Genomic DNA, 18,346 nt, shown 5'->3' on the forward strand with positions numbered 1-18,346 from the left:
TGGTTTGCTTGTAGGGCGCTGGCACCCACATTCAGTGACCCAGAAAATTTGGCACTGCTGTGAATAGTTTAGTCGCAAAGTGAAGATTCACGGGTAAAAAGCCCCAAACTTGGAGATAGGTTATTATTCAGCTTTCAGCAGCCCTGGGCGAGTTCTTTAGGGAAATGTGTGTCTTTTTCTGGGTGCCCTTGTCTATGTCCAGCTACACAACGAGATGAGGATGGTCATTGTCATTTTTTGTGCTGCGAACGGGCATAAAGGTGAGAACATGTCGGATTTTGACCATTTGTGCTCACCTTTGAATTTCAACGTACCTCTCTATAACATGAGCCAGCTGTAATGTCAGTGGTCGCATTGGTTTGATTTTTGATCTGCTTGTAGGGCGCTGGCGTCCACATTCAGTGACCCAGAAAATTTGGCACTGCTGTGAATAGTTTAGTCGCAAAGTGAAGATTCACGGGTAAAAAGCCCCAAACTTGGAGATAGGTTATTATTCATCTTTCAGCAGCCCTGGGCGAGTTCTTTAGGGAAATGTGTGTCTTTTTCTGGGTGCCCTTGTCTATGTCCAGCTACACAACGAGATGAGGATGGTCATTGTCATTTTCTGAGCTGCGAACGGGCATAAAGGTGAGAAAATGTCGGATTTTGACCATTTGTGCTCACCTTTGAATTTCAACGTACCTCTCTATAACATGAGCCAGCTGTAATGTCAGTGGTCGCATTGGTTTGATTTTTGGTTTGCTTGTAGGGCGCTGGCGTCCACATTCAGTGATCCAGAAAATTTGGCACTGCTGGGAATAGTTTAGTCGCAAAGTGAAGATTCACGGGTAAAAAGCCCCAAACTTGGAGATAGGTTATTATTCATCTTTCAGCAGCCCTGGGCGAGCTCTTTAGAGAAATGTTTGCCTTTTTCTGGGTGCCCTTGTCTATGTCCAGCTACACAACGAGATGAGGATGGTCATTGTCATTTTCTGAGCTGCGAACGGGCATAAAGGTGAGGGAAATGTCGGATTTTGACCATTTGTGCTCACCTTTGAATTTCAACGTACCTCTCTACAACATGAGCCAACTGTAATGTCAGTGGTCGCATTGGTTTGATTTTTGGTTTGCTTGTAGAGCGCTGGCACCCACATTCAGTGACCCAGAAAATTTGGCACTGCTGTGAATAGTTTAGTCGCAAAGTGAAGATTCACGGGTAAAAAGCCCCAAACTTGGAGATAGGTTATTATTCATGTTTCAGCAGCCCTGGGCGAGCTCTTTAGAGAAATGTTTGCCTTTTGTTGTGAACCCTCTGGTTCTCTAAAGTATCAGGAACGAACGACCCCACACGGCACGAGGACAACTATTTATTCGCAACAGTATATTTCACTTCCATCGACTAATAACAATGAACAATGAATGAACAACTGAAACAACTGAATAACTGAAACTAAAACCACCAGGTAGTTATAGCGTGAAAATGACAGCGTATATGAGAAAAGCATACACATACAACATACAACTACAGCGCACACAGCAAACCGCACATAGCGCCTGTAGCGTATGCCACGTCGTAAACATCAGCGGTACGGCGGAGTCGGGATACAGCTGCATTGAAACGAACACAATGTCACAAGCGAGAAGGCCTTTCACTCTCGAGAACTTGTCGTTTCACAACATTCTCCCCACCAAAGGGCTTCTCACCGCCGTACAACAACTCACAAGTCAAACGATTTGGGGCTTACTACGCGTCATCTTCTGCTGCGGTGGTGGCCATGGTAGAATATCACTAATGCCCACCACTTCAGACAACTCGACATCGCGAAGCTCGCCGCTGTGGGCTGTCGCACACGACACTGTCACCGATCCACTTCGACATGGGGCAGACGCTGGACCAGACAACACACCACCGATAATGTCATAAAGCTCGACGATGTGGGCTGTCACACACGACATGGTCACCGGTACACTGCTTCGACCCGGGGCGGGCGCGGAATCCGAGGACACACATCGGATCTCTGTGTTCCACACAGTCTCGCCGCTTACTTCTTCCGTGCTAACCAGTATCGCCCTTCTCGTTTTCTTATCTTCTACGCCTTGCGCTTTTATGTCTTGCGCCTCTAACTCTTGCGCCTCTAACTCTTGCGCCTCTAACTCTTCCGCCTCTAACTCTTGCGCCTCTAACTCTTGCGCCTCTACGTCTTGCGCCTCTACGTCTTGCGCCTCTACGTCTTGCGCCTCTACGTCTTGCGCCTCTACGTCTTGCGCCTCTACGTCTTGCGCCTCTACGTCTTGCGCCTCTACGTCTTGCGCCTCTACGTCTTGCGCTTCTTCGTCTTGCGCTTCTACGTCGTTCGGCCGAGACTTCAGCTGCTTCTGAGCGTCTCCGACCGATGTTGCCACGCTCTGTACCGACGCAGTGGGCCTTGGATCTGATCCTGCCACTGGCTCCAAGCACTCTTCTGACCGCTGCTTGTCTGTAAGCAAAGTCTTACACGCCTTGTCCGGCGTCCTTCCGGGCGAGGCAAGCAAATCTCGCTTTGCTTCCTCATAATATGTACTGACGGCGATGCGCTCGGCCATCTTCTTGAGCTTTTCGTTAAACTCTGCGCGGAGCGCACACCCTTGCCGTCTAGCACTGCGCTCTTCAAACTCCTCGCTCTGTCGGAGCCTCTTCTCCACGTATTCTCTCAACCTATCGCCTTCAAATCCATACCGAATTCCCTTGGCGATAAAGCTGGCTTCGATGATCCATAGTTCCTGTGCCATGCTCGCTTCGTATCCTGGCGTGGTCGCCAAATGTTGTGAACCCTCTGGTTCTCTAAAGTATCAGGAACGAACGACCCCACACGGCACGAGGACAACTATTTATTCGCAACAGTATATTTCACTTCCATCGACTAATAACAATGAACAATGAATGAACAACTGAAACAACTGAATAACTGAAACTAAAACCACCAGGTAGTTATAGCGTGAAAATGACAGCGTATATGAGAAAAGCATACACATACAACATACAACTACAGCGCACACAGCAAACCGCACATAGCGCCTGTAGCGTATGCCACGTCGTAAACATCAGCGGTACGGCGGAGTCGGGATACAGCTGCATTGAAACGAACACAATGTCACAAGCGAGAAGGCCTTTCACTCTCGAGAACTTGTCGTTTCACAACACCTTTTTCTGGGTGCCCTTGTCTATGTCCAGCTACACAACGAGATGAGGATGGTCATTGTCATTTTCTGAGCTGCGAACGGGCATAAAGGTGAGAAAATGTCGGATTTTGACCATTTGTGCTCACCTTTGAATTTCAACGTACCTCTCTATAACATGAGCCAACTGTAATGTCAGTGGTCGCATTGGTTTGATTTTTGGTTTGCTTGTAGGGCGCTGGCACCCACATTCAGTGACCCAGAAAATTTGGCACTGCTGTGAATAGTTTAGTCGCAAAGTGAAGATTCACGGGTAAAAAGCCCCAAACTTGGAGATAGGTTATTATTCAGCTTTCAGCAGCCCTGGGCGAGTTCTTTAGGGAAATGTGTGTCTTTTTCTGGGTGCCCTTGTCTATGTCCAGCTACACAACGAGATGAGGATGGTCATTGTCATTTTTTGTGCTGCGAACGGGCATAAAGGTGAGAAAATGTCGGATTTTGACCATTTGTGCTCACCTTTGAATTTCAACGTACCTCTCTATAACATGAGCCAGCTGTAATGTCAGTGGTCGCATTGGTTTGATTTTTGGTTTGCTTGTAGGGCGCTGGCGTCCACATTCAGTGATCCAGAAAATTTGGCACTGCTGTGAATAGTTTAGTCGCAAAGTGAAGATTCACGGGTAAAAAGCCCCAAACTTGGAGATAGGTTATTATTCAGCCTTCAACAGCCCTGGGCGAGTTGTTTAGAGAAATGTGGATATTTTTCTGGGTGCCCTTGTCTATGTCCAGCTACACGGCGAGAGGAGGATGGTCATTGTCATTTTCTGTGCTGCGAACGGGCATAAAGGTGAGAAAATGTCGGATTTTGACCATTTGTGCTCACCTTTGAATTTCAACGTACCTCTCTATAACATGAGCCAGCTGTAATGTCAGTGGTCGCATTGGTTTGATTTTTGGTCTGCTTGTAGGGCGCTGGCGTCCACATTCAGTGACCCAGAAAATTTGGCACTGCTGTGAATAGTTTAGTCGCAAAGTGAAGATTCACGGGTAAAAAGCCCCAAACTTGGGGATAGGTTATTATTCATCTTTCAGCAGCCCTGGGCGAGTTCTTTAGGGAAATGTGTGTCTTTTTCTGGGTGCCCTTGTCTATGTCCAGCTACACAACGAGATGAGGATGGTCATTGTCATTTTCTGAGCTGCGAACGGGCATAAAGGTGAGAAAATGTCGGATTTTGACCATTTGTGCTCACCTTTGAATTTCAACGTACCTCTCTATAACATGAGCCAGCTGTAATGTCAGTGGTCGCATTGGTTCGATTTTTGGTTTGCTTGTAGGGCGCTGGCGTCCACATTCAGTGATCCAGAAAATTTGGCACTGCTGTGAATAGTTTAGTCGCAAAGTGAAGATTCACGGGTAAAAAGCCCCAAACTTGGAGATAGGTTATTATTCATCTTTCAGCAGCCCTGGGCGAGCTCTTTAGAGAAATGTTTGCCTTTTTCTGGGTGCCCTTGTCTATGTCCAGCTACACAACGAGATGAGGATGGTCATTGTCATTTTCTGAGCTGCGAACGGGCATAAAGGTGAGAAAATGTCGGATTTTGACCATTTGTGCTCACCTTTGAATTTCAACGTACCTCTCTATAACATGAGCCAACTGTAATGTCAGTGGTCGCATTGGTTTGATTTTTGGTTTGCTTGTAGGGCGCTGGCACCCACATTCAGTGACCCAGAAAATTTGGCACTGCTGTGAATAGTTTAGTCGCAAAGTGAAGATTCACGGGTAAAAAGCCCCAAACTTGGGGATAGGTTATTATTCATCTTTCAGCAGCCCTGGGCGAGTTCTTTAGGGAAATGTGTGTCTTTTTCTGGGTGCCCTTGTCTATGTCCAGCTACACAACGAGATGAGGATGGTCATTGTCATTTTCTGAGCTGCGAACGGGCATAAAGGTGAGAAAATGTCGGATTTTGACCATTTGTGCTCACCTTTGAATTTCAACGTACCTCTCTATAACATGAGCCAGCTGTAATGTCAGTGGTCGCATTGGTTTGATTTTTGGTTTGCTTGTAGGGCGCTGGCGTCCACATTCAGTGATCCAGAAAATTTGGCACTGCTGTGAATAGTTTAGTCGCAAAATGAAGATTCACGGGTAAAAAGCCCCAAACTTGGAGATAGGTTATTATTCAGCCTTCAGCAGCCCTGGGCGAGTTCTTTAGAGAAATGTGGATATTTTTCTGGGTGCCCTTGTCTATGTCCAGCTACACAACGAGAGGAGGATGGTCATTGTCATTTTCTGTGCTGCGAACGGGCATAAAGGTGAGAAAATGTCGGATTTTGACCATTTGTGCTCACCTTTGAATTTCAACGTACCTCTCTATAACATGAGCCAGCTGTAATGTCAGTGGTCATATTGGTTTGATTTTTTGGTCTGCTTGTAGGGCGCTGGCGTCCACATTCAGTGACCCAGAAAATTTGGCACTGCTGTGAATAGTTTAGTCGCAAAGTGAAGATTCACGGGTAAAAAGCCCCAAACTTGGGGATAGGTTATTATTCATCTTTCAGCAGCCCTGGGCGAGTTCTTTAGGGAAATGTGCGTCTTTTTCTGGGTCCCCTTGTCTATGTCCAGCTACACAACGAGATGAGGATGGTCATTGTCATTTTCTGAGCTGCGAACGGGCATAAAGGTGAGAAAATGTCGGATTTTGACCATTTGTGCTCACCTTTGAATTTCAACGTACCTCTCTATAACATGAGCCAACTGTAATGTCAGTGGTCGCATTGGTTTGATTTTTGGTTTGCTTGTAGGGCGCTGGCACCCACATTCAGTGACCCAGAAAATTTGGCACTGCTGTGAATAGTTTAGTCGCAAAGTGAAGATTCACGGGTAAAAAGCCCCAAACTTGGAGATAGGTTATTATTCAGCTTTCAGCAGCCCTGGGCGAGTTCTTTAGGGAAATATGGGTCTTTTTCTGGGTGCCCTTGTCTATGTCCAGCTACACAACGAGATGAGGATGGTCATTGTCATTTTTTGTGCTGCGAACGGGCATAAAGGTGAGAACATGTCGGATTTTGACCATTTGTGCTCACCTTTGAATTTCAACGTACCTCTCTATAACATGAGCCAGCTGTAATGTCAGTGGTCGCATTGGTTTGATTTTTTGGTCTGCTTGTAGGGCGCTGGCGTCCACATTCAGTGACCCAGAAAATTTGGCACTGCTGTGAATAGTTTAGTCGCAAAGTGAAGATTCACGGGTAAAAAGCCCCAAACTTGGAGATAGGTTATTATTCATCTTTCAGAAGCCCTGGGCGAGTTCTTTAGGGAAATGTGTGTCTTTTTCTGGGTGCCCTTGTCTATGTCCAGCTACACAACGAGATGAGGATGGTCATTGTAATTTTCTGAGCTGCGAACGGGCATAAAGGTGAGAAAATGTCGGATTTTGACCATTTGTGCTCACCTTTGAATTTCAGCGTACCTCTCTATAACATGAGCCAGCTGTAATGTCAGTGGTCGCATTGGTTTGATTTTTGGTTTGCTTGTAGAGCGCTGGCGTCCACATTCAGTGATCCAGAAAATTTGGCACTGCTGTGAATAGTTTAGTCGCAAAGTGAAGATTCACGGGTAAAAAGCCCCAAACTTGGAGATAGGTTATTATTCATGTTTCAGCAGCCCTGGGCGAGCTCTTTAGAGAAATGTTTGCCTTTTTCTGGGTGCCCTTGTCTATGTCCAGCTACACAACGAGATGAGGATGGTCATTGTCATTTTCTGAGCTGCGAACGGGCATAAAGGTGAGAAAATGTCGGATTTTGACCATTTGTGCTCACCTTTGAATTTCAACGTACCTCTCTATAACATTAGCCAACTGTAATGTCAGTGGTCGCATTGGTTTGATTTTTGGTTTGCTTGTAGGGCGCTGGCACCCACATTCAGTGACCCAGAAAATTTGGCACTGCTGTGAATAGTTTAGTCGCAAAGTGAAGATTCACGGGTAAAAAGCCCCAAACTTGGAGATAGGTTATTATTCATCTTTCAGCAGCCCTGGGCGAGTTCTTTAGAGAAATGTTTGTCTTTTTCTGGGTGCCCTTGTCTATGTCCAGCTACACAACGAGATGAGGATGGTCATTGTCATTTTCTGAGCTGCGAACGGGCATAAAGGTGAGAAAATGTCGGGTTTTGACCATTTGTGCTCACCTTTGAATTTCAACGTACCTCTCTATAACATGAGCCAGCTGTAATGTCAATGGTCGCATTGGTTTGGTTTTTGGTTTGCTTGTAGGGCGCTGGCACCCACATTCAGTGACCCAGAAAATTTGGCACTGCTGTGAATAGTTTAGTCGCAAAGTGAAGATTCACGGGTAAAAAGCCCCAAACTTGGAGATAGGTTATTATTCAGCTTTCAGCAGCCCTGGGCGAGTTCTTTAGGGAAATGTGTGTCTTTTTCTGGGTGCCCTTGTCTATGTCCAGCTACACAACGAGATGAGGATGGTCATTGTCATTTTTTGTGCTGCGAACGGGCATAAAGGTGAGAAAATGTCGGATTTTGACCATTTGTGCTCACCTTTGAATTTCAACGTACCTCTCTATAACATGAGCCAGCTGTAATGTCAGTGGTCGCATTGGTTTGATTTTTGGTTTGCTTGTAGGGCGCTGGCGTCCACATTCAGTGATCCAGAAAATTTGGCACTGCTGTGAATAGTTTAGTCGCAAAGTGAAGATTCACGGGTAAAAAGCCCCAAACTTGGAGATAGGTTATTATTCAGCCTTCAACAGCCCTGGGCGAGTTGTTTAGAGAAATGTGGATATTTTTCTGGGTGCCCTTGTCTATGTCCAGCTACACGGCGAGAGGAGGATGGTCATTGTCATTTTCTGTGCTGCGAACGGGCATAAAGGTGAGAAAATGTCGGATTTTGACCATTTGTGCTCACCTTTGAATTTCAACGTACCTCTCTATAACATGAGCCAGCTGTAATGTCAGTGGTCGCATTGGTTTGATTTTTGGTCTGCTTGTAGGGCGCTGGCGTCCACATTCAGTGACCCAGAAAATTTGGCACTGCTGTGAATAGTTTAGTCGCAAAGTGAAGATTCACGGGTAAAAAGCCCCAAACTTGGGGATAGGTTATTATTCATCTTTCAGCAGCCCTGGGCGAGTTCTTTAGGGAAATGTGTGTCTTTTTCTGGGTGCCCTTGTCTATGTCCAGCTACACAACGAGATGAGGATGGTCATTGTCATTTTCTGAGCTGCGAACGGGCATAAAGGTGAGAAAATGTCGGATTTTGACCATTTGTGCTCACCTTTGAATTTCAACGTACCTCTCTATAACATGAGCCAGCTGTAATGTCAGTGGTCGCATTGGTTCGATTTTTGGTTTGCTTGTAGGGCGCTGGCGTCCACATTCAGTGATCCAGAAAATTTGGCACTGCTGTGAATAGTTTAGTCGCAAAGTGAAGATTCACGGGTAAAAAGCCCCAAACTTGGAGATAGGTTATTATTCATCTTTCAGCAGCCCTGGGCGAGCTCTTTAGAGAAATGTTTGCCTTTTTCTGGGTGCCCTTGTCTATGTCCAGCTACACAACGAGATGAGGATGGTCATTGTCATTTTCTGAGCTGCGAACGGGCATAAAGGTGAGAAAATGTCGGATTTTGACCATTTGTGCTCACCTTTGAATTTCAACGTACCTCTCTATAACATGAGCCAACTGTAATGTCAGTGGTCGCATTGGTTTGATTTTTGGTTTGCTTGTAGGGCGCTGGCACCCACATTCAGTGACCCAGAAAATTTGGCACTGCTGTGAATAGTTTAGTCGCAAAGTGAAGATTCACGGGTAAAAAGCCCCAAACTTGGGGATAGGTTATTATTCATCTTTCAGCAGCCCTGGGCGAGTTCTTTAGGGAAATGTGTGTCTTTTTCTGGGTGCCCTTGTCTATGTCCAGCTACACAACGAGATGAGGATGGTCATTGTCATTTTCTGAGCTGCGAACGGGCATAAAGGTGAGAAAATGTCGGATTTTGACCATTTGTGCTCACCTTTGAATTTCAACGTACCTCTCTATAACATGAGCCAGCTGTAATGTCAGTGGTCGCATTGGTTTGATTTTTGGTTTGCTTGTAGGGCGCTGGCGTCCACATTCAGTGATCCAGAAAATTTGGCACTGCTGTGAATAGTTTAGTCGCAAAATGAAGATTCACGGGTAAAAAGCCCCAAACTTGGAGATAGGTTATTATTCAGCCTTCAGCAGCCCTGGGCGAGTTCTTTAGAGAAATGTGGATATTTTTCTGGGTGCCCTTGTCTATGTCCAGCTACACAACGAGAGGAGGATGGTCATTGTCATTTTCTGTGCTGCGAACGGGCATAAAGGTGAGAAAATGTCGGATTTTGACCATTTGTGCTCACCTTTGAATTTCAACGTACCTCTCTATAACATGAGCCAGCTGTAATGTCAGTGGTCATATTGGTTTGATTTTTTGGTCTGCTTGTAGGGCGCTGGCGTCCACATTCAGTGACCCAGAAAATTTGGCACTGCTGTGAATAGTTTAGTCGCAAAGTGAAGATTCACGGGTAAAAAGCCCCAAACTTGGGGATAGGTTATTATTCATCTTTCAGCAGCCCTGGGCGAGTTCTTTAGGGAAATGTGCGTCTTTTTCTGGGTCCCCTTGTCTATGTCCAGCTACACAACGAGATGAGGATGGTCATTGTCATTTTCTGAGCTGCGAACGGGCATAAAGGTGAGAAAATGTCGGATTTTGACCATTTGTGCTCACCTTTGAATTTCAACGTACCTCTCTATAACATGAGCCAACTGTAATGTCAGTGGTCGCATTGGTTTGATTTTTGGTTTGCTTGTAGGGCGCTGGCACCCACATTCAGTGACCCAGAAAATTTGGCACTGCTGTGAATAGTTTAGTCGCAAAGTGAAGATTCACGGGTAAAAAGCCCCAAACTTGGAGATAGGTTATTATTCAGCTTTCAGCAGCCCTGGGCGAGTTCTTTAGGGAAATATGGGTCTTTTTCTGGGTGCCCTTGTCTATGTCCAGCTACACAACGAGATGAGGATGGTCATTGTCATTTTTTGTGCTGCGAACGGGCATAAAGGTGAGAACATGTCGGATTTTGACCATTTGTGCTCACCTTTGAATTTCAACGTACCTCTCTATAACATGAGCCAGCTGTAATGTCAGTGGTCGCATTGGTTTGATTTTTTGGTCTGCTTGTAGGGCGCTGGCGTCCACATTCAGTGACCCAGAAAATTTGGCACTGCTGTGAATAGTTTAGTCGCAAAGTGAAGATTCACGGGTAAAAAGCCCCAAACTTGGAGATAGGTTATTATTCATCTTTCAGAAGCCCTGGGCGAGTTCTTTAGGGAAATGTGTGTCTTTTTCTGGGTGCCCTTGTCTATGTCCAGCTACACAACGAGATGAGGATGGTCATTGTAATTTTCTGAGCTGCGAACGGGCATAAAGGTGAGAAAATGTCGGATTTTGACCATTTGTGCTCACCTTTGAATTTCAGCGTACCTCTCTATAACATGAGCCAGCTGTAATGTCAGTGGTCGCATTGGTTTGATTTTTGGTTTGCTTGTAGAGCGCTGGCGTCCACATTCAGTGATCCAGAAAATTTGGCACTGCTGTGAATAGTTTAGTCGCAAAGTGAAGATTCACGGGTAAAAAGCCCCAAACTTGGAGATAGGTTATTATTCATGTTTCAGCAGCCCTGGGCGAGCTCTTTAGAGAAATGTTTGCCTTTTTCTGGGTGCCCTTGTCTATGTCCAGCTACACAACGAGATGAGGATGGTCATTGTCATTTTCTGAGCTGCGAACGGGCATAAAGGTGAGAAAATGTCGGATTTTGACCATTTGTGCTCACCTTTGAATTTCAACGTACCTCTCTATAACATTAGCCAACTGTAATGTCAGTGGTCGCATTGGTTTGATTTTTGGTTTGCTTGTAGGGCGCTGGCACCCACATTCAGTGACCCAGAAAATTTGGCACTGCTGTGAATAGTTTAGTCGCAAAGTGAAGATTCACGGGTAAAAAGCCCCAAACTTGGAGATAGGTTATTATTCATCTTTCAGCAGCCCTGGGCGAGTTCTTTAGAGAAATGTTTGTCTTTTTCTGGGTGCCCTTGTCTATGTCCAGCTACACAACGAGATGAGGATGGTCATTGTCATTTTCTGAGCTGCGAACGGGCATAAAGGTGAGAAAATGTCGGGTTTTGACCATTTGTGCTCACCTTTGAATTTCAACGTACCTCTCTATAACATGAGCCAGCTGTAATGTCAATGGTCGCATTGGTTTGGTTTTTGGTTTGCTTGTAGGGCGCTGGCACCCACATTCAGTGACCCAGAAAATTTGGCACTGCTGTGAATAGTTTAGTCGCAAAGTGAAGATTCACGGGTAAAAAGCCCCAAACTTGGGGATAGGTTATTATTCATCTTTCAGCAGCCCTGGGCAAGTTCTTTAGGGAAATGTGTGTCTTTTTCTGGGTGCCCTTGTCTATGTCCAGCTACACAACGAGATGAGGATGGTCATTGTCATTTTCTGAGCTGCGAACGGGCATAAAGGTGAGAAAATGTCGGATTTTGACCATTTGTGCTCACCTTTGAATTTCAACGTACCTCTCTATAACATGAGCCAGCTGTAATGTCAGTGGTCGCATTGGTTTGATTTTTGGTTTGCTTGTAGGGCGCTGGCGTCCACATTCAGTGATCCAGAAAATTTGGCACTGCTGTGAATAGTTTAATCGCAAAGTGAAGATTCACGGGTAAAAAGCCCCAAACTTGGAGATAGGTTATTATTCATCTTTCAGCAGCCCTGGGCGAGTTCTTTAGAGAAATGTTTGTCTTTTTCTGGGTGCCCTTGTCTATGTCCAGCTACACAACGAGATGAGGATGGTCATTGTCATTTTCTGAGCTGCGAACGGGCATAAAGGTGAGAAAATGTCGGGTTTTGACCATTTGTGCTCACCTTTGAATTTCAACGTACCTCTCTATAACATGAGCCAGCTGTAATGTCAATGGTCGCATTGGTTTGGTTTTTGGTTTGCTTGTAGGGCGCTGGCACCCACATTTAGTGACCCAGAAAATTTGGCACTGCTGTGAATAGTTTAGTCGCAAAGTGAAGATTCACGGGTAAAAAGCCCCAAACTTGGGGATAGGTTATTATTCATCTTTTAGCAGCCCTGGGCAAGTTCTTTAGGGAAATGTGTGTCTTTTTCTGGGTGCCCTTGTCTATGTCCAGCTACACAACGAGATGAGGATGGTCATTGTCATTTTCTGAGCTGCGAACGGGCATAAAGGTGAGAAAATGTCGGATTTTGACCATTTGTGCTCACCTTTGAATTTCAACGTACCTCTCTATAACATGAGCCAGCTGTAATGTCAGTGGTCGCATTGGTTTGATTTTTGGTTTGCTTGTAGGGCGCTGGCGTCCACATTCAGTGATCCAGGAAATTTGGCACTGCTGTGAATAGTTTAATCGCAAAGTGAAGATTCACGGGTAAAAAGCCCCAAACTTGGAGATAGGTTATTATTCAGCCTACAGCAGCCCTGGGCGAGTTTTTTTAGAGAAATGTGGATATTTTTCTGGGTGCCCTTGTCTATGTCCAGCTACACAACGAGATGAGGATGGTCATTGTCATTTTCTGTGCTGCGAACGGGCATAAAGGTGAGAAAATGTCGGATTTTGACCATTTGTGCTCACCTTTGAATTTCAACGTACCTCTCTATAACATGAGCCAGCTGTAATGTCAGTGGTCGCATTGGTTTGATTTTTGGTCTGCTTGTAGGGCGCTGGCGTCCACATTCAGTGATCCAGAAAATTTGGCACTGCTGTGAATAGTTTAGTCGCAAAGTGAAGATTCACGGGTAAAAAGCCCCAAACTTGGGGATAGGTTATTATTCATCTTTCAGCAGCCCTGGGCGAGTTCTTAAGGGAAATGTGTGTCTTTTTCTGGGTCCACTTGTCTATGTCCAGCTACACAACGAGATGAGGATGGTCATTGTCATTTTCTGAGCTGCGAACGGGCATAAAGGTGAGAAAATGTCGGATTTTGACCATTTGTGCTCACCTTTGAATTTCAACGTACCTCTCTATAACATGAGCCAACTGTAATGTCAGTGGTCGCATTGGTTTGATTTTTGGTTTGCGTGTAGGGCGCTGGCACCCACATTCAGTGACCCAGAAAATTTGGCACTGCTGTGAATAGTTTAGTCGCAAAGTGAAGATTCACGGGTAAAAAGCCCCAAACTTGGGGATAGGTTATTATTCATCTTTCAGCAGCCCTGGGCGAGTTCTTTAGGGAAATGTGTGTCTTTTTCTGGGTGCCCTTGTCTATGTCCAGCTACACAACGAGATGAGGATGGTCATTGTCATTTTGTGAGCTGCGAACGGGCATAAAGGTGAGAAATTGTCGGATTTTGACCATTTGTGCTCACCTTTGAATTTCAACGTACCTCTCTATAACATGAGCCAACTGTAATGTCAGTGGTCGCATTGGTTTGATTTTTGGTCTGCTTGTAGGGCGCTGGCGTCCACATTCAGTGACCCAGAAAATTTGGCACTGCTGTGAATAGTTTAGTCGCAAAGTGAAGACTCACGGGTAAAAAGCCCTAAACTTGGGGATAGGTTATTATTCATCTTTCAGCAGCCCTGGGCGAGTTCTTTAGGGAAATGTGTGTCTTTTTCTGGGTGCCCTTGTCTATGTCCAGCTACACAACGAGATGAGGATGGTCATTGTCATTTTCTGAGCTGCGAACGGGCATAAAGGTGAGAAAATGTCGGATTTTGACCATTTGTGCTCACCTTTGAATTTCAACGTACCTCTCTATAACATGAGCCAGCTGTAATGTCAGTGGTCGCATTGGTTTGATTTTTGGTTTGCTTGTAGGGCGCAGGCGTCCACATTCAGTGATCCAGAAAATTTGGCACTGCTGTGAATAGTTTAGTCGCAAAGTGAAGATTCACGGGTAAAAAGCCCCAAACTTGGAGATAGGTTATTATTCATGTTTCAGCAGCCCTGGGCGAGCTCTTTAGAGAAATGTTTGCCTTTTTCTGGGTGCCCTTGTCTATGTCCAGCTACACAACGAGATGAGGATGGTCATTGTCATTTTCTGAGCTGCGAACGGGCATAAAGGTGAGAAAATGTCGGATTTTGACCATTTGTGCTCACCTTTGAATTTCAACGTACCTCTCTATAACATGAGCCAGCTGTAATGTCAGTGGTCGCATTGGTTTGATTTTTGGTCTGCTTGTAGGGCGCTGGCGTCCACATTCAGTGATCCAGAAAATTTGGCACTGCTGTGAATAGTTTAGTCGCAAAGTGAAGATTCACGGGTAAAAAGCCCCAAACTTGGGGATAGGTTATTATTCATCTTTCAGCAGCCCTGGGCGAGTTCTTAAGGGAAATGTGTGTCTTTTTCTGGGTCCACTTGTCTATGTCCAGCTACACAACGAGATGAGGATGGTCATTGTCATTTTCTGAGCTGCGAACGGGCATAAAGGTGAGAAAATGTCGGATTTTGACCATTTGTGCTCACCTTTGAATTTCAACGTACCTCTCTATAACATGAGCCAACTGTAATGTCAGTGGTCGCATTGGTTTGATTTTTGGTTTGCGTGTAGGGCGCTGGCACCCACATTCAGTGACCCAGAAAATTTGGCACTGCTGTGAATAGTTTAGTCGCAAAGTGAAGATTCACGGGTAAAAAGCCCCAAACTTGGGGATAGGTTATTATTCATCTTTCAGCAGCCCTGGGCGAGTTCTTTAGGGAAATGTGTGTCTTTTTCTGGGTGCCCTTGTCTATGTCCAGCTACACAACGAGATGAGGATGGTCATTGTCATTTTGTGAGCTGCGAACGGGCATAAAGGTGAGAAATTGTCGGATTTTGACCATTTGTGCTCACCTTTGAATTTCAACGTACCTCTCTATAACATGAGCCAACTGTAATGTCAGTGGTCGCATTGGTTTGATTTTTGGTCTGCTTGTAGGGCGCTGGCGTCCACATTCAGTGACCCAGAAAATTTGGCACTGCTGTGAATAGTTTAGTCGCAAAGTGAAGACTCACGGGTAAAAAGCCCTAAACTTGGGGATAGGTTATTATTCATCTTTCAGCAGCCCTGGGCGAGTTCTTTAGGGAAATGTGTGTCTTTTTCTGGGTGCCCTTGTCTATGTCCAGCTACACAACGAGATGAGGATGGTCATTGTCATTTTCTGAGCTGCGAACGGGCATAAAGGTGAGAAAATGTCGGATTTTGACCATTTGTGCTCACCTTTGAATTTCAACGTACCTCTCTATAACATGAGCCAGCTGTAATGTCAGTGGTCGCATTGGTTTGATTTTTGGTTTGCTTGTAGGGCGCAGGCGTCCACATTCAGTGATCCAGAAAATTTGGCACTGCTGTGAATAGTTTAGTCGCAAAGTGAAGATTCACGGGTAAAAAGCCCCAAACTTGGAGATAGGTTATTATTCATGTTTCAGCAGCCCTGGGCGAGCTCTTTAGAGAAATGTTTGCCTTTTTCTGGGTGCCCTTGTCTATGTCCAGCTACACAACGAGATGAGGATGGTCATTGTCATTTTCTGAGCTGCGAACGGGCATAAAGGTGAGAAAATGTCGGATTTTGACCATTTGTGCTCACCTTTGAATTTCAACGTACCTCTCTATAACATGAGCCAGCTGTAATGTCAGTGGTCGCATTGGTTTGATTTTTGGTCTGCTTGTAGGGCGCTGGCGTCCACATTCAGTGACCCAGAAAATTTGGCACTGCTGTGAATAGTTTAGTCGCAAAGTGAAGATTCACGGGTAAAAAGCCCCAAACTTGGGGATAGGTTATTATTCATCTTTCAGCAGCCCTGGGCGAGTTCTTAAGGGAAATGTGTGTCTTTTTCTGGGTCCACTTGTCTATGTCCAGCTACACAACGAGATGAGGATGGTCATTGTCATTTTCTGAGCTGCGAACGGGCATAAAGGTGAGAAAATGTCGGATTTTGACCATTTGTGCTCACCTTTGAATTTCAACGTACCTCTCTATAACATGAGCCAACTGTAATGTCAGTGGTCGCATTGGTTTGATTTTTGGTTTGCGTGTAGGGCGCTGGCACCCACATTCAGTGACCCAGAAAATTTGGCACTGCTGTGAATAGTTTAGTCGCAAAGTGAAGATTCACGGGTAAAAAGCCCCAAACTTGGGGATAGGTTATTATTCATCTTTCAGCAGCCCTGGGCGAGTTCTTTAGGGAAATGTGTGTCTTTTTCTGGGTGCCCTTGTCTATGTCCAGCTACACAACGAGATGAGGATGGTCATTGTCATTTTGTGAGCTGCGAACGGGCATAAAGGTGAGAAATTGTCGGATTTTGACCATTTGTGCTCACCTTTGAATTTCAACGTACCTCTCTATAACATGAGCCAGCTGTAATGTCAGTGGTCGCATTGGTTTGATTTTTGGTCTGCTTGTAGGGCGCTGGCGTCCACATTCAGTGACCCAGAAAATTTGGCACTGCTGTGAATAGTTTAGTCGCAAAGTGAAGATTCACGGGTAAAAAGCCCTAAACTTGGGGATAGGTTATTATTCATCTTTCAGCAGCCCTGGGCGAGTTCTTTAGGGAAATGTGTGTCTTTTTCTGGGTGCCCTTGTCTATGTCCAGCTACACAACGAGATGAGGATGGTCATTGTCATTTTCTGAGCTGCGAACGGGCATAAAGGTGAGAAAATGTCGGATTTTGACCATTTGTGCTCACCTTTGAATTTCAACGTACCTCTCTATAACATGAGCCAGCTGTAATGTCAGTGGTCGCATTGGTTTGATTTTTGGTTTGCTTGTAGGGCGCAGGCGTCCACATTCAGTGATCCAGAAAATTTGGCACTGCTGTGAATAGTTTAGTCGCAAAGTGAAGATTCACGGGTAAAAAGCCCCAAACTTGGAGATAGGTTATTATTCATGTTTCAGCAGCCCTGGGCGAGCTCTTTAGAGAATCGTTTGCCTTTTTCTGGGTGCCCTTGTCTATGTCCAGCTACACAACGAGATGAGGATGGTCATTGTCATTTTCTGAGCTGCGAACGGGCATAAAGGTGAGAAAATGTCGGATTTTGACCATTTGTGCTCACCTTTGAATTTCAACGTACCTCTCTATAACATGAGCCAACTGTAATGTCAGTGGTCGCATTGGTTTGATTTTTGGTTTGCTTGTAGGGCGCTGGCACCCACATTCAGTGACTCAGAAAATTTGGCACTGCTGTGAATAGTTTAGTCGCAAAGTGAAGATTCACGGGTAAAAAGCCCCAAACTTGGAGATAGGTTATTATTCAGCTTTCAGCAGCCCTGGGCGAGTTCTTTAGGGAAATGTGTGTCTTTTTCTGGGTGCCCTTTTCTATGTCCAGCTACACAACGAGATGAGGATGGTCATTGTCATTTTTTGTGCTGCGAACGGGCATAAAGGTGAGAAAATGTCGGATTTTGACCATTTGTGCTCACCTTTGAATTTCAACGTACCTCTCTATAACATGAGCCAGCTGTAATGTCTGGGGTCGCATTGGTTTGATTTTTGATCTGCTTGTAGGGCGCTGGCGTCCACATTCAGTGACCCAGAAAATTTGGCACTGCTGTGAATAGTTTAGTCGCAAAGTGAAGATTCACGGGTAAAAAGCCCCAAACTTGGAGATAGGTTATTATTCATCTTTCAGCAGCCCTGGGCGAGCTCTTTAGAGAAATGTTTGCCTTTTTCTGGGTGCCCTTGTCTATGTCCAGCTACACAACGAGATGAGGATGGTCATTGTCATTTTCTGAGCTGCGAACGGGCATAAAGGTGAGGGAAATGTCGGATTTTGACCATTTGTGCTCACCTTTGAATTTCAACGTACCTCTCTATAACATGAGCCAACTGTAATGTCAGTGGTCGCATTGGTTTGATTTTTGGTTTGTTTGTAGAGCGCTGGCACCCACATTCAGTGACCCAGAAAATTTGGCACTGCTGTGAATAGTTTAGTCGCAAAGTGAAGATTCACGGGTAAAAAGCCCCAAACTTGGGGATAGGTTGTTATTCATCTTTCAGCAGCCCTGGGCGAGTTCTTTAGGGAAATGTGTGTCTTTTTCTGGGTGCCCTTGTCTATGTCCAGCTACACAACGAGATGAGGATGGTCATTGTCATTTTCTGAGCTGCGAACGGGCATAAAGGTGAGAAAATGTCGGATTTTGACCATTTGTGCTCACCTTTGAATT

The sequence above is a fragment of the Sycon ciliatum genome, chromosome 11 (genome assembly GCF_964019385.1).
Source record: "Sycon ciliatum chromosome 11, ocSycCili1.1, whole genome shotgun sequence".
Lineage (NCBI taxonomy): Eukaryota > Metazoa > Porifera > Calcarea > Leucosolenida > Sycettidae > Sycon > Sycon ciliatum.